We start from the raw sequence: 12,716 nt of genomic DNA on the forward strand, positions 1-12,716 counted from the left end.
CTCAGGAGGCAGGTCAGGTGGTCTGGTATTCCCATCTCTTTAAGAATTTCCCACAGTTTGCTGTGATCCACACAGTCAAAGGCTTTGGTGTAGTTAATAAAGCAGACGTAGATGTTTTTCTGGGACTCTCTTGCTTTTTTAATGATCCAGCAGATGTTGGCAATTTGATCTCTGGTTCCTCTGCCTTTTCTAAATCCAGCTTGAACATCTGGAAGTTCGTGGTTCACATACTGTTGAAGCCTGACTTGGAGAATTTTAAGCATTACTTTGCTAGCATGTGAGATGAGTGTAATTGTGCGGTAGTTTGATCATTCTTTGGCATTGCTTTCTTTGGGATTAGAATGAAAACTGACCTTTTCCAGTCCTGTGGCCACTGCTGAGTTTTCCAAATTTGCTGGTATATTGAGTGCAGCACTTTAACAGCATCGTCTTTTAGGATTTGAAAGAGCTCAAACAGTGTTCTTCTTCAAAGGGGGAATTTGGACCCTGAGAGATCTGGGCTTGGGAAGAACACCACGTGAGTATGAAGGCTGAGGGTGGGGTGGTGTGTCTCCAGACAAGAAAGGTCAGAGGTCACCAGCAAACCACCAGCAGCCGGGAGAGAGGTCTGGAGCAGACCCTGCCTCACTGCGCTCAGGAGGCAACAGTCCTGCCCACACCTTGACCTTGGGCTTCCAGTTTCCCCAGGACAGTGGGACAACACATCTGTGCTGTTGAAGCCACCCAGGTTGCAGGGCTTTGTTATGGCAGCCCCAGGAAGCTAGTATACCAAGACTCAGAAACCTTGTTCAAGGTTCAGGTACTGAGGTGGGGGGCACAGCCAGGACTCAAAGGCTCCTGCCTGTCTCCCGAGTCCTGCTTGCTCCCTGCTATGCCAAAGCCAAAGCACAAGGGAGACGGCGAGTGTGGACTGAAAACCAAACACTGGTGTGATTCCACTTACCTAGCTCAGCCCCCATATCCCGGCTTCCTGTGGCCTCAGTTTCAGCGGAATATTCCAGCTCCCTTCCACCCCCATGCCTGGACACCCATTACCCCCATATTAGCCGGGCATAGAGGTTGAAGAGGCTCCAGTGGCATGTACTGGGGTCCCTGGTTGTTTCAGCGGCATTAACCGTGCACGTGGACCCTGTATATTAAGGATGCCCAGCAGGCCCATGTTGACAGGTGTCTCCCCCAACCTCATTCTCAGCCATCCATTCCTTAGGTCTGAAGAGTCTCCAATGTGTTCGAGTCCTTTATTAATACATTCTTTGGAGGGGTGCCACTGTCAACCGTTAAGAATGAGGGGACCTTTGGGGGCTTAGCCATGTTGCCTAGGGCTGGGCTGACAGCCTGGATGGGTGTCCCAGCATGCGTCTGCATCCCACAAGACGGCATAAGCTCCTGTGGTATAGAAGGGGGACTTGGTGGGGGGCGGGGGGACTTCCCTGGTCATCCATAGCTAAGACTCTGAGCTCCCAAGGGTTGGGGCCCAGGCTTGATCCCTGATCAGGGAACTAGATCCCACACGCCACAAACTAAGAATTCTCATGCCTCAACTAAGACCTGGCACAGCCAAATAGACAAATTTTTTTTTTCATTTATTTTTATTAGTTGGAGGCTAATTACTTTATAATATTGTAGTGATTTTTGTCATACATTGACATGAATCAGCCATGGATTTACATGTATTCCCCATCCCGATCCCCCCTCCCACCTCCCTCTCCACCCAATTCCTCTGGGTCTTCCCAGTGCACCAGGCCCCAGCACTTGTCTCATGCATCCAGCCTGGGCTGGTGATCTGTTTCAACCTACAAATAGATAAATATTTTTAAAAAATAGAAAAGAAGATGGGGGACTCGGGCATTTGCAGTTTGGACGGGGAGAGGTTGGGGACAGCGTCACCTCTTTCCCAGTGGGTCTGACGAGGCCTGGGAACCAGTCGTGCTCAGGAAATACCATTCTCTGGAATGTGGCTGCAGAAGGGGTCCAGCTGGTCCCTGTGTCTGTGACTTAAATTAATATTGGCTCTCTCACTATCTCATGGTCCCACAGGCTCGGGGGTAAGACTTTTGCTTTTTGCGTCCCTTGGCTTCTTCTTTTGTAAATTTGTCCTTTGCCCCACGTTGCTGAAGCTGAAGGACTCTGCCACCTGATGCGAAGAACTGACTCATTGGAAAAGACTCTGATGCTGGGAAAGGTTGAGGGCAAGAGGACAAGAAGAGAAGGGGACGACAGAGGATGAGATGGTTGGATGGTATCACCGACTCAATGAACATGAGTTTGAACAAACTCCAGGAGACAGTGAAGGACAAGGGAGCCTGCAGTGCCACAGTCCATGGGGTCGCAAAGAACTGGACACGGCTGAGCGATGAGCAGCAACACTGTGTGGTAGACACTGAGGCAGGCCCTGGGAGCACAGTGGTGAGCCGGATGGAGCCCTGCTTCCACACAGCTCACATCCTGATGGGGAAGGCAGACTATAGACAACTTCACGGATGATGCCGGGTAGGGCTGGGTGCTGGAGGATACACCGGGGCAGAGGAGAGGGAGGGATGAGTGTAGGGGCAGGTGACATCGTGCGGAGATGAGAGCAGGGGAGGGAGAGGGCCATATGGTACCTGGCGGAGGTGCTGCAGCCGGGGGTAACATGGGCCAGACTGGCCTGGACTGATGCTCCCACACCATACCCCAGATGCGGTAGATCTCCAACCCCTCTGCCTGGCCTGGCGCCCCCATCCGGTGACCAGTCACTCACACCAGCAAGATGTGGAGAGAACACCCAGGAGGCCAGGACAGAAAATTCCCTCGCTCTCCCAGGCGGTTTTGTCTTTCTAACTAATTGGAGGATAATTACTTTATAATGTCGTGTTAGTTTCTGCTGTACATCAAAGTGGATCAGTCGTAAGCACACATCTAGCCCCTCTTTTTAGGATTTCCTTCCCCCGTAGGTCACTGTAGAACTCTGAGTAGCGTTCCCTGTGCTGCGCTGTAGGGTCTCAATAGTTATCTGCTTTATACATTATATACCAACAGTGCATATATGTCAATCCCAATCTCCCAATTCTCCCCGCAGCATTAACCCACAGGGGTTAACAAGTCACTGACCCTGGACCTGACAGACCCTCGGGATCAGGGTTCCCGCTACCAAAAGGGCACACAAAGCCCCGCCCAGTGGGTTCTCAGGACTGCAGATGGTGATCCATCTTGTGTTTCTGGCAACAACGAAGGCTTAGAGGCGCTAGGAGGTACCGCTTTCTGGGCCTTCACCCTCACAGATCCTCAGGACTTCTGGAGAGCTTTCTGCCTGCAGGTAAACCCAGACTACACCTTGTATCTCCATGGGGTGTCAGTCATTAGAGACTTTAGACTTGTGCTGGCTGATGCATGGCCACCAGCCACACACGGTTTCTGAGCAGCGGCGATGTGACCAGCCTGAACTGAGACACGCTGTAAGTGTAAAATACACGCTGGGTGGTGAAGACACTACCAAAAACAATGTGAACTATCTCATTAATAAAAACTATCTCATTATTAAACAAAGTGTTAATTACATTACTTTTTAAACAAATTTTTTTTATATGGACCATTTTAAAAGTCTCTACTGAATTTGTTACAACACTGCTTCTGTTATATATCTTGGTTTTTTGGCCACAAAGCAGGTGGGATTGTAGCTTCTTGACCAGGGATCAAACCCACTCCCTCTGCATTGGAAGGTGAAGTCTTAACTACGGGACTGCTGGGGAAGTCCCTGCATTACTTTCTATTGATGGTTTTCTGGATCTGTTGGGTTCAAAAAAATATGTTACAAAAATTAACATCACTTGTTTCTTTTTTCTTTTTAAATATGGCAGCTAAGAAATTTAAGTCTGAATTTGGCAGTGAGTTCATGATCTGAGCCACTGTCAGCTCCTGGTCTTGTTTTTGCTGACTATATAGAGCTTCTCCATCTTTGGCTGCAAAGAATATAATCAATCTGATTTCAGTGTTGACCATCTGGTGATATCCATGTGTAGAGTCTTCTCTTGTGTTGTTGGAAGAGGGTGTTTGCTATGACCAATGCATTCCAAAGGAGATCAGTCCTGGGTGTTCATTGGAAGGACTGATGCTAAAGCTGAAACTCCAATACTTTGGCCACCTCATGCAAAGAGTTGACTCACTGGAAAAGACCCTCATGCTGGGAGGGATTGGGGGCAGGAGGAGAAGGGGACAACAGGGGATGAGATGGCTGGATGGTATCACTGACTCGATGGACATGAGTTTGAGGAAACTCTGGGAGTTGCTGATGGGCAGGGAGGCCTGGCGTGGTGTGATTCATGGGGTTGTAAAGAGTCAGACACAACTAAGCAACTGAACTGAACTGAAGAAATTTAAAGTTGTATATGTGACTCCTTTATATTTCTGCAAAACAGCACAGGTCTAAAGAGATTCACAGTTTGTTTCTTGGAACCAGGTATAATCCACTCCAGCATTTCTCTACCTTATCAGAAAGTTCTCGTGTCTAATCTAAATCCCCTTGAAGTGAAAGTCACTCAGTCGTGTCCGATTCTTTGCGACCACGTGGACTGTGGCCCGCCAGGCTCCTCCGTTCATGGGATTTTCCAGGCAAGAATACTGGAGTGGGTTGCCATTTCCTTCTCCATGAGATCTGCTTGACCCAGGGATCGACCTCGAGTCTCTTTTGTCTCCTGCATTGGCATTGGTAGGCAGGTGCTTTGCTACTAGCATCATCTGTGCTGTGCTTAGCCCCTCAGTCATGTCCGTCTCTTCGAGACCCCACGGATTGTAGCCCGCCAGAGTCCTCCGTTTGTGGGATTCTCCAGGCAAGAATACTGGATGCGGTTGTCACTTCCTTCTCCAGGGGATTTTCCCAACCCAGGGATTGAACCCAGGTCTCCCACATCGCTGGCAGACTCTTTACCGTGTGAACCATCTGGGAATCCCTGTAGCTGTTTTCAAAATCCCCATTCTTTTGTCCAAGCCTCAGTAGACATGGAGATGAACTGGTTCCCACCTCCCTTGTGATAACCTTTGATGTCTTTAAATATCTTTACACAGTTTCTTTTTAAGAAGAATCTGAGTAGTGCTGTTTCTTATCACCAAGGTTAGAGATGGAGGTGGGGGAGAGTCCATCTGGCACTGTGAAGTCATCCAGTCAAACGCCCTGCCACATAAGGAAATTCTCAGGACATCCTCCTTAGAATGGTTATTCAGAGCTGGACAAATAGCTCCCTCGGGTCCGCAGAGGGTGAGGGCAGCCAGGTCTATTTCAGGCTTTCTCCTCTGGCCCTATCAGATCTGCTCAAGACAGGAATGACGCTTTTTCCAGAATTCTCCTGTCCAGCAAGGGTCCCAGGAGGCTGGGCCAGTTTTGAAATTTTTCTTCCTACCTCCTAGAGATCAAACCAGTTAGTCCTAAAGGAAATCAGCCCTGAATACTCATTGGAAGGATTGATGCTGAGGCTGAAGCTCTAATACTTTGGCCACCTAATGTGAAAAACCAACTCACTGGAAAAGATCCTGATGCTGGGAAAGACTGAGGGCAAGAGGAGAAGGGGGTGGCAGAGGATGAGATGGTTAGACAGCATCACCGACTCAATGGACATAAGTTTGAACAAATTCCGGGAGGTAGTGAAGGACAAAGAAGCCAGTGCATGGGGTAGCAAAGAATTGGACATGACTGAGTGACTGAACGCTAATAATTTTCACCCCAAAAAGGGAGATATTACAAAGGCCACCAGTCTAGGACCACTGTTTGCACTTCAGGCTAAGATGCTTTCCTCCTGTTTCCTAGGTGGCGAAAAACAAGGTATAAGGAGTTCCCTGGTGGCCCACTAGTTAGAATTCCAGGCTTTCACTGCTAAAGCCTGGGTTCAATCCCTGGTCAGGGAATGGAGATCTTGTTAGCCTTGCAGTGCAAACAAAAAACCAAAACATAACAACGACAACAAAAACAAGGCACAGAAAGGCAGAACGCTTGTCTCTACTGAGGAAACCAGACTGACAAACTTGGAGCTCAGACAAACTTGGTCACATTTCCCAGCTCATTCACTAGCTGGGTGACTTCCGGTGAAGTGCTTCATCTTTCGGAATCACGCCCTCATCTGTAAAACTGAGCGAACGTGTCATCTGCAGGACGGCTGTGAAGTTTGAACGAGAGGCACAATGGCAAACTCACCAAGAGGGCTTGGAGGCCTGGGTTCACTTGTCTCTAAAATGGGGACCTTGTGGGGCCTTCCTCATCGTGTTGGGAGGGTGACGTGGGCTGGTTCATGGAGAGCTTGCGACTCCCTGTCCAACACACAGAATCCTGGGTACCCACCTGCTTCTGTTTGGGAGGTGACGTTCACCTTCACGTGAGCGCTCCTGCACACACACACACACACGCACACACATGCACACACACACATACAGGCTCTGACCTAGAGGTTTCTCCCCTCTGCTGTCATAGCACAGCTGGGTCAAGCATCTCTTACCTTATTTCTCACACTATTGAAAATTGTTTGCTCGTCCATCTTCCCACCAGATATTAGCCTTTATAAGGGCAGTGTCTTTTTCTTTTTTGGTCTCTTCTCTCTCCCTATTGTCCTTGTTGCCCCACCCCACCCCCACCCAACCCCAAGTCTTTGCTTGCCTTTTATCTGCGGGAAATGTTAGTCAAAGAATAAGTTTAACCAGAGAAATGAGAAATGTGGAAACAGAGGAAAATAGTCAAAGGAGACTAACGAATAATAATGTAGTCATTAAGCATAGTCAAGGACCTCTCGTCCCTTCTCAAAGGCTGTGGACAATATTCTGAGCCATATCCTATGAGCTGCTTTATAGATACTGAAGCCCCAGGTGGAAGAAGTTAACTACATGATAACCAGACTGCACCCACGACTTGAGCTGCCACAATTCTGAGAACTGGCCTCAAAGAAATGGAAACAAACCAACTCAGGAACTGAAGTTTAACCGTACTGAAAACAATCAAGATGACGCCAGTCAGACCACTGACGACCAATTTCAAGATGACGGTCAAAGCTGACTGTGCTGTTTCTGCACCGAGCCCTCTCCCTCTGTCTGTAAAAGCTCTTGCCCCACTGATTGCCGGTGGTTGGGGTAGTCGGCCTTTGGACAGACTTCCGTTCTCCCAACTTTGCCCCTAGTTGCAGGCATCTGAAATAAAGCAAACTTTCCTTTCCACCAGCCTGGCCTGTTTACTGGCTTTTGAGTGGCAAGTAGCTGGACCCAACACACCTTCCGGTAACATTTTTACACACGGTCTGCTGACTGAATTGTCTGGCAAGACTCCAGGACCCAGGAGGAACCGTGCTACTGTCTCCGAGGATTCAGGTACTGGGACACCAGCTGGCTGAGCATCCCACCCTCTCTTTCCATTTGCAGAATCTGCTGATGGCCATCAGCTGTCTCTTCAGACCCCGTTTTCCTGGCACTGTGGGACTCATTTGCCAGACCCTCTAACCTCTCCCCTCCCTGGGCTCTGCACTCCAATCTTGATCCTGCAAGTGCCCTCAGGGAATCTGGCAAAGATGTTCACCTCCCCTTGAACATCCTGGATGTCGCATGTCTGGTGGGGGTGAAGAGAGAGCTTGGAATCCTTCTTTGCCTTCCCTCTGGCCTCAGTCCATTCCCCCCTAGCCCCACGTGCCCAAGTTGTGTTTAATGACTTTCTTTCCTGCTTCCATCTCCCTCCATCTCCTTTTTCTCCTCACCTAAGCTTTGGACCTGCCCTGGGCGGCAGGTATCACTCTAGTGATACTCCTGCTAAAGAAGCCACTGACTACTGCCCAGGGAGCCTGTCGTGTTGTCTCGTGCCAGGGCTCAGTGACCGTAAAGTGGGAGTCATGCTGGGCAAGGGGAAGCCACATGTCCTGACTCTGCCTTGGAATCTGTACTATATTGAGATGCAGCAACTTTCTCCCAAGGGGGCCTTTGGGAAGGTCTGTCCTGGGAAGTGCAGAGGCGTGTGTTGCCCAAGATTCACCTGAGATGGGCAAGTCTGTGAAGAGCCATGGAAACCACTAGACATAATGACAAGCAGGCGATAGCAATGAGTTATCCCAGGTAATAAGAAGAGAAAGTGGTATGGTTCAGGGAACAGCCTGAACCAGGAGAAGCTTGGAGGTGGACGAGACGCAGGACGGTGAAGGGCTTGAGCAAGCAGGTCATCGGAGGATGGAGACGGGAGGCCAGTGCATCTCGGGAGGCCAGGGATGGGGCCAGGCAGCCTGGGCCGAGGTCGGTGGTTCTGACTTGGCATCCCAGAGCAGTGGTGGGACATTCTGAGGCACTGCAATGACATGGGTCAGCTCTGCAGCCAGGCAGTTGAGACGAAGACTGCAGGTCACGGTTGGCTGTTCTGAGACTCCCCAAGGGGCCCCCAGCTCCCCAGCTTCCAGCCTCATGGGCCCCAGCCCTGCTTCATGCCCCAGCCGCCCACTTATGAGCCAGAACCCGGGCGAAGGACAGGGAGGCTGCGGAGGGGAGGGAGGACCCAGGAGTGGCTCTGAGCCTCTGTGCTGGGATCCACTCGTGTCCTGAAGCTGGTGGCACCCAGCAGAGCACAGTGTTTCCTGGAGAGGGGTGCAGGGTGCGGGTGGGCAGGCTCCAACCCTGCCTCTCTCTTGGATCTGAGAGAGGAGGTCCTTAAGGTGGGCCCAGGCACCAGGGTCATCACCCCCAGAGGCTCTGGAGGACTCCATATCTGTGAGTGGATGTGGGAGGGCTGGGGTAGGGGTGACGCCTGTGGATGTGGGCCGGCTGGGTTGAGGATGGCCTTGAAGAATCCTTAGAACCAGGAGGACCTGTGGAGCCCCATGGCTCAGTGGGATTCAGGAATTCCAGAAGCCTGGCCTCTGCATCTCTGACTTGTGACGGACCAGAAGGCCCGACAGTGCCACCGGCAGGAAGGAGGCTGCTGTCCAGAGAGCAGAGCAAGAGGGTGGAGGCAGGAGTGGAGGTCCCGAGGGAGGCCGGCAGCCTGCCTTCAGAGAAGGCGGCTGGGTCTGTAAGGCAGGCATCTGTGAAACGCTCCTTACTCTGCTTCCTGGGCTTCAGCTTCTGGCCAGAGAGGATGAGGTTCCTCCTCTCTCCCATCCCCCTAAAAGTTCACATTAACCCTCTAAGTGTCCCCTGGGCTTCTCTTACTGGGGTGACAAAACCCAGGCATGATGGGGAAGTAGCCCGAGAAGCAGGATGACCTCAGGGCCCTGGAGCCTGGGGTGCACCAGGAGGGCAGGGACTGCCTGACTTGTGTCCCTGGGCCTCAGTTTACCACCCAAACCCTTGTTTCCCAGAACCCGACCTCCTCTGACATGTCAGGATCAAAGGCAAGGAAGGGGCCTCCTCTTCCGGCTCCCATTCCTAATCCAGAGCGAGGAGAACAGGCCCATCCCTGAGCCCCACACTGCCCTGGAACACTCTCCTTCACCCCCTGGCTCCGGGCCTCCCCACTGACCCCACACCATGGTGGGGAGGCAGCCAGAAGGACCGTGGTGTAGAATTGTTGATTTGGAACTGGAAGGAACTTTGGAAATGCTCTATATACATCCTCTTTATTATAATTCTTTTGAACTGAGATGACTTTCACATGACATGGACCATCTTAAAGTCTGTCATACAGAGGCATCTCGTTCATTTGTCTTGTTGTGCAGCCAGCATGTCTGTGTAGTTCCAAAACGTTCTCATCCCCCGAGAGAAAACTGCACCGGTGAAGCACTCAGCACACTCCCCAGTGCCTGGCCCCATCGATCACCTTTGTCTCTAAGGAACTGCCTACTCTGGACACTTTCTAGAAATTGAATTGGATGGTATGCTCCCTTTTGTGCCTGGCGTTTCCCATTCAGTGTTCATAGTTCATCCACATTGTTGCTTGTGTCAGTGCGTCTGACGCCTTAGGCTGATTCATCTTCCACTGTTTTGCTTCTTTGATTCTATAGGTAATGATTGACAGTTGCAGGTATGGAGGTCACTTTGCAGGTTGGTCACTTGTTTCTTTTATTTATTCCACTTATTTCTTTAATCTATTTTAAAAAGTTATTTATTCATATTTATTTTTGGCTGTGCTGGGTCTTCGTTGCTGTGTGGCTTCTCTCTAGTTGTGGCGAGTGGGGGTTACTCCCTAGTTGCAGTGTGCTGGCTTCTCATTACGGTGGCTTCTCTTATTGCAGAGCACAGGCTCTAGGGCCCATTGGCATCAGTTTGTGGCACGTGGGCTTCAGTAGTTGCAGTTCCCGGGCTCTGGAGCACAGGCTTAATGACGGTGGCACACGAGCTTGGTTGCTCCGAGGCATGTGGGATCTTCCTGGACCAGGGATCAAACCTGTGTCTCCTGCCTTGACAGGCAGATTCTTAACCACTGAGTCACCAAGGAAGCCCTATTCCACTTATTTTTGCCCTAGTGGTTCCCACCATGTGGAGGAGGAAGCTGAGAGCCTGGGGGAAACAAGGACTCTCTCAGAGGGCGCTCGTCTGGTGAGCGGCGAGACCAGGGCTCGAACCCTGGTGATATTTGATTCCCAGGTGCCTCCTGATTCCCACAGGCTTGAGACAAGTGGGCAAAGAGGGCAGGGGGCAGAGAAGCCAAGAGAAACCAGTTGGGGAAGGTCACTGACGTGGGGGTGTGACGTGGGCGAGGGGAGGGGAGGTGGGCCCCTGGTGCAGCTTCTCCCTCTCCAGCCCCTCCTGCCCACTCCCCACCCAGCCGGGCAGCACCCTTCTGACCCATGCACTTCGCCTGCCTCCCCCACCTCCAGTGCGAAACCTGAGGCCCTGGGGTGAGCACGGGCCCCAAGGTGTGGCTCTGGGGGAACTGCTCCCACTTTTACCTTAAACCTCCACTTTGTTCCTGTCCTTCCACTGAGGCCTGGTCAGCCTTCCTCAGACCCAACTCGCCCCACTCCAGCACAGCCTTGGCCCCACCTCTGCTCCCCCAGACCCTGTGTGGGACCCACAACCTAGCAGGGTGCCTTCCGGGCTCTGTCCAGACTTCAGATGGTCCAGGGAGGGCTGGAACAGAGGTTGTTTTTGCCTAAGAAGCTTCCTGGGTCCTGCCCAATCCCAGTCTTGCTCCACATGGGTTGTGAGAGGGGAGGTTACTCATCGTCCACATCCTCTCCCCCCACCACACACACATACACACACATACAGAGACACACAAGCACACATGGATACACACAGAGACACACACAACACACAGACACACAGAGATATACATACAGAGACACACAAGCACACATGGATACACACAGAGACACACACAACACACAAACACACACAGATATACATACAGAGACATAGACACACACAGGTGTACACACAGAGACACAGACACACAGAGACACACACACACATACACAGACACACACAGACCGACACACACACACACAGAGGTATACATACAGAGACACAGACACACACAGATATACACACACAGACACACACAAACACACAGAGATATACATACAGAGACACAGACACACACAGACACATACACACACAAGCACAGAAACACACACACAAACACACAGAGATATACACACAGAGACACACACAGAGACACACACACACAGAGATATACACACAGAGACACACACACAGAGACACACACACGCACAGACACATAGATATAGACACAGAGACACAGAGACACAGACACATAGACACACACATACACAGACATGAACAGACACAAACAGACACAAACACACACACATAGACACACATACACACAGACACACACACAGACACACACACACAGACACACAGACACAGACACACAGACATACACACAGACACACACAGACACATAGACACAGTCACACACAGAAACACAGATACACAGATACACACAGACATACAGAGACACACAGATATACACACAGACATACACACACAGACACACACACAGACATAGACACACAGACATAGACACACACACAGACACAGACACACAGACACACACACAGACACATAGACACAGTCACACACAGAAACACAGATACACAGATACACACAGACATACACAGATACACACACAGACACACACACACAGACACACACACACAGACACACACAGACACAGACATACACACACAGACACACACACACAGACACACAGACACACACAGACACATAGACACAGTCACACACAGAAACACAGATACACAGATACACACAGACATACACAGATACACACAGACATACACAGACACACAGATACACACACAGACACACAGACACAGACACACACACAGACACAGACACACAGACACACACACACAGACACACAGACACACACACAGACACACAGACACAGACACACACACAGACACAGACACACAGACACACAGACACACACAGACACATAGACACAGTCACACACAGAAACACAGATACACAGATACACACAGACATACACAGACACACAGATACATACACAGACATACACACACAGACACACACACACAGGCACACACAGACCACAGACACACACACACACACACACACACACACACACAGGCACACACCACTTCTCCCCAGGAACTGGATTCTCCTCTGCTCTCCCCAGTCCTCCCACCTGCCTTGAGTGGTCGCTCCAAGGAAGACAGAACAGATGAGAATTTCAGGTGAGTCTCCAGAAGCCAGGGTACAGATGAAGCTGGGGAGGGTGGTGGAGAGGCTTTGTCTGCAGAAGCCTGAGTCCTTTGGCACCCGAGACTTCCTGCTGAAGG

Source organism: Dama dama, chromosome 22, assembly GCF_033118175.1.
Source record: "Dama dama isolate Ldn47 chromosome 22, ASM3311817v1, whole genome shotgun sequence".
Lineage (NCBI taxonomy): Eukaryota > Metazoa > Chordata > Mammalia > Artiodactyla > Cervidae > Dama > Dama dama.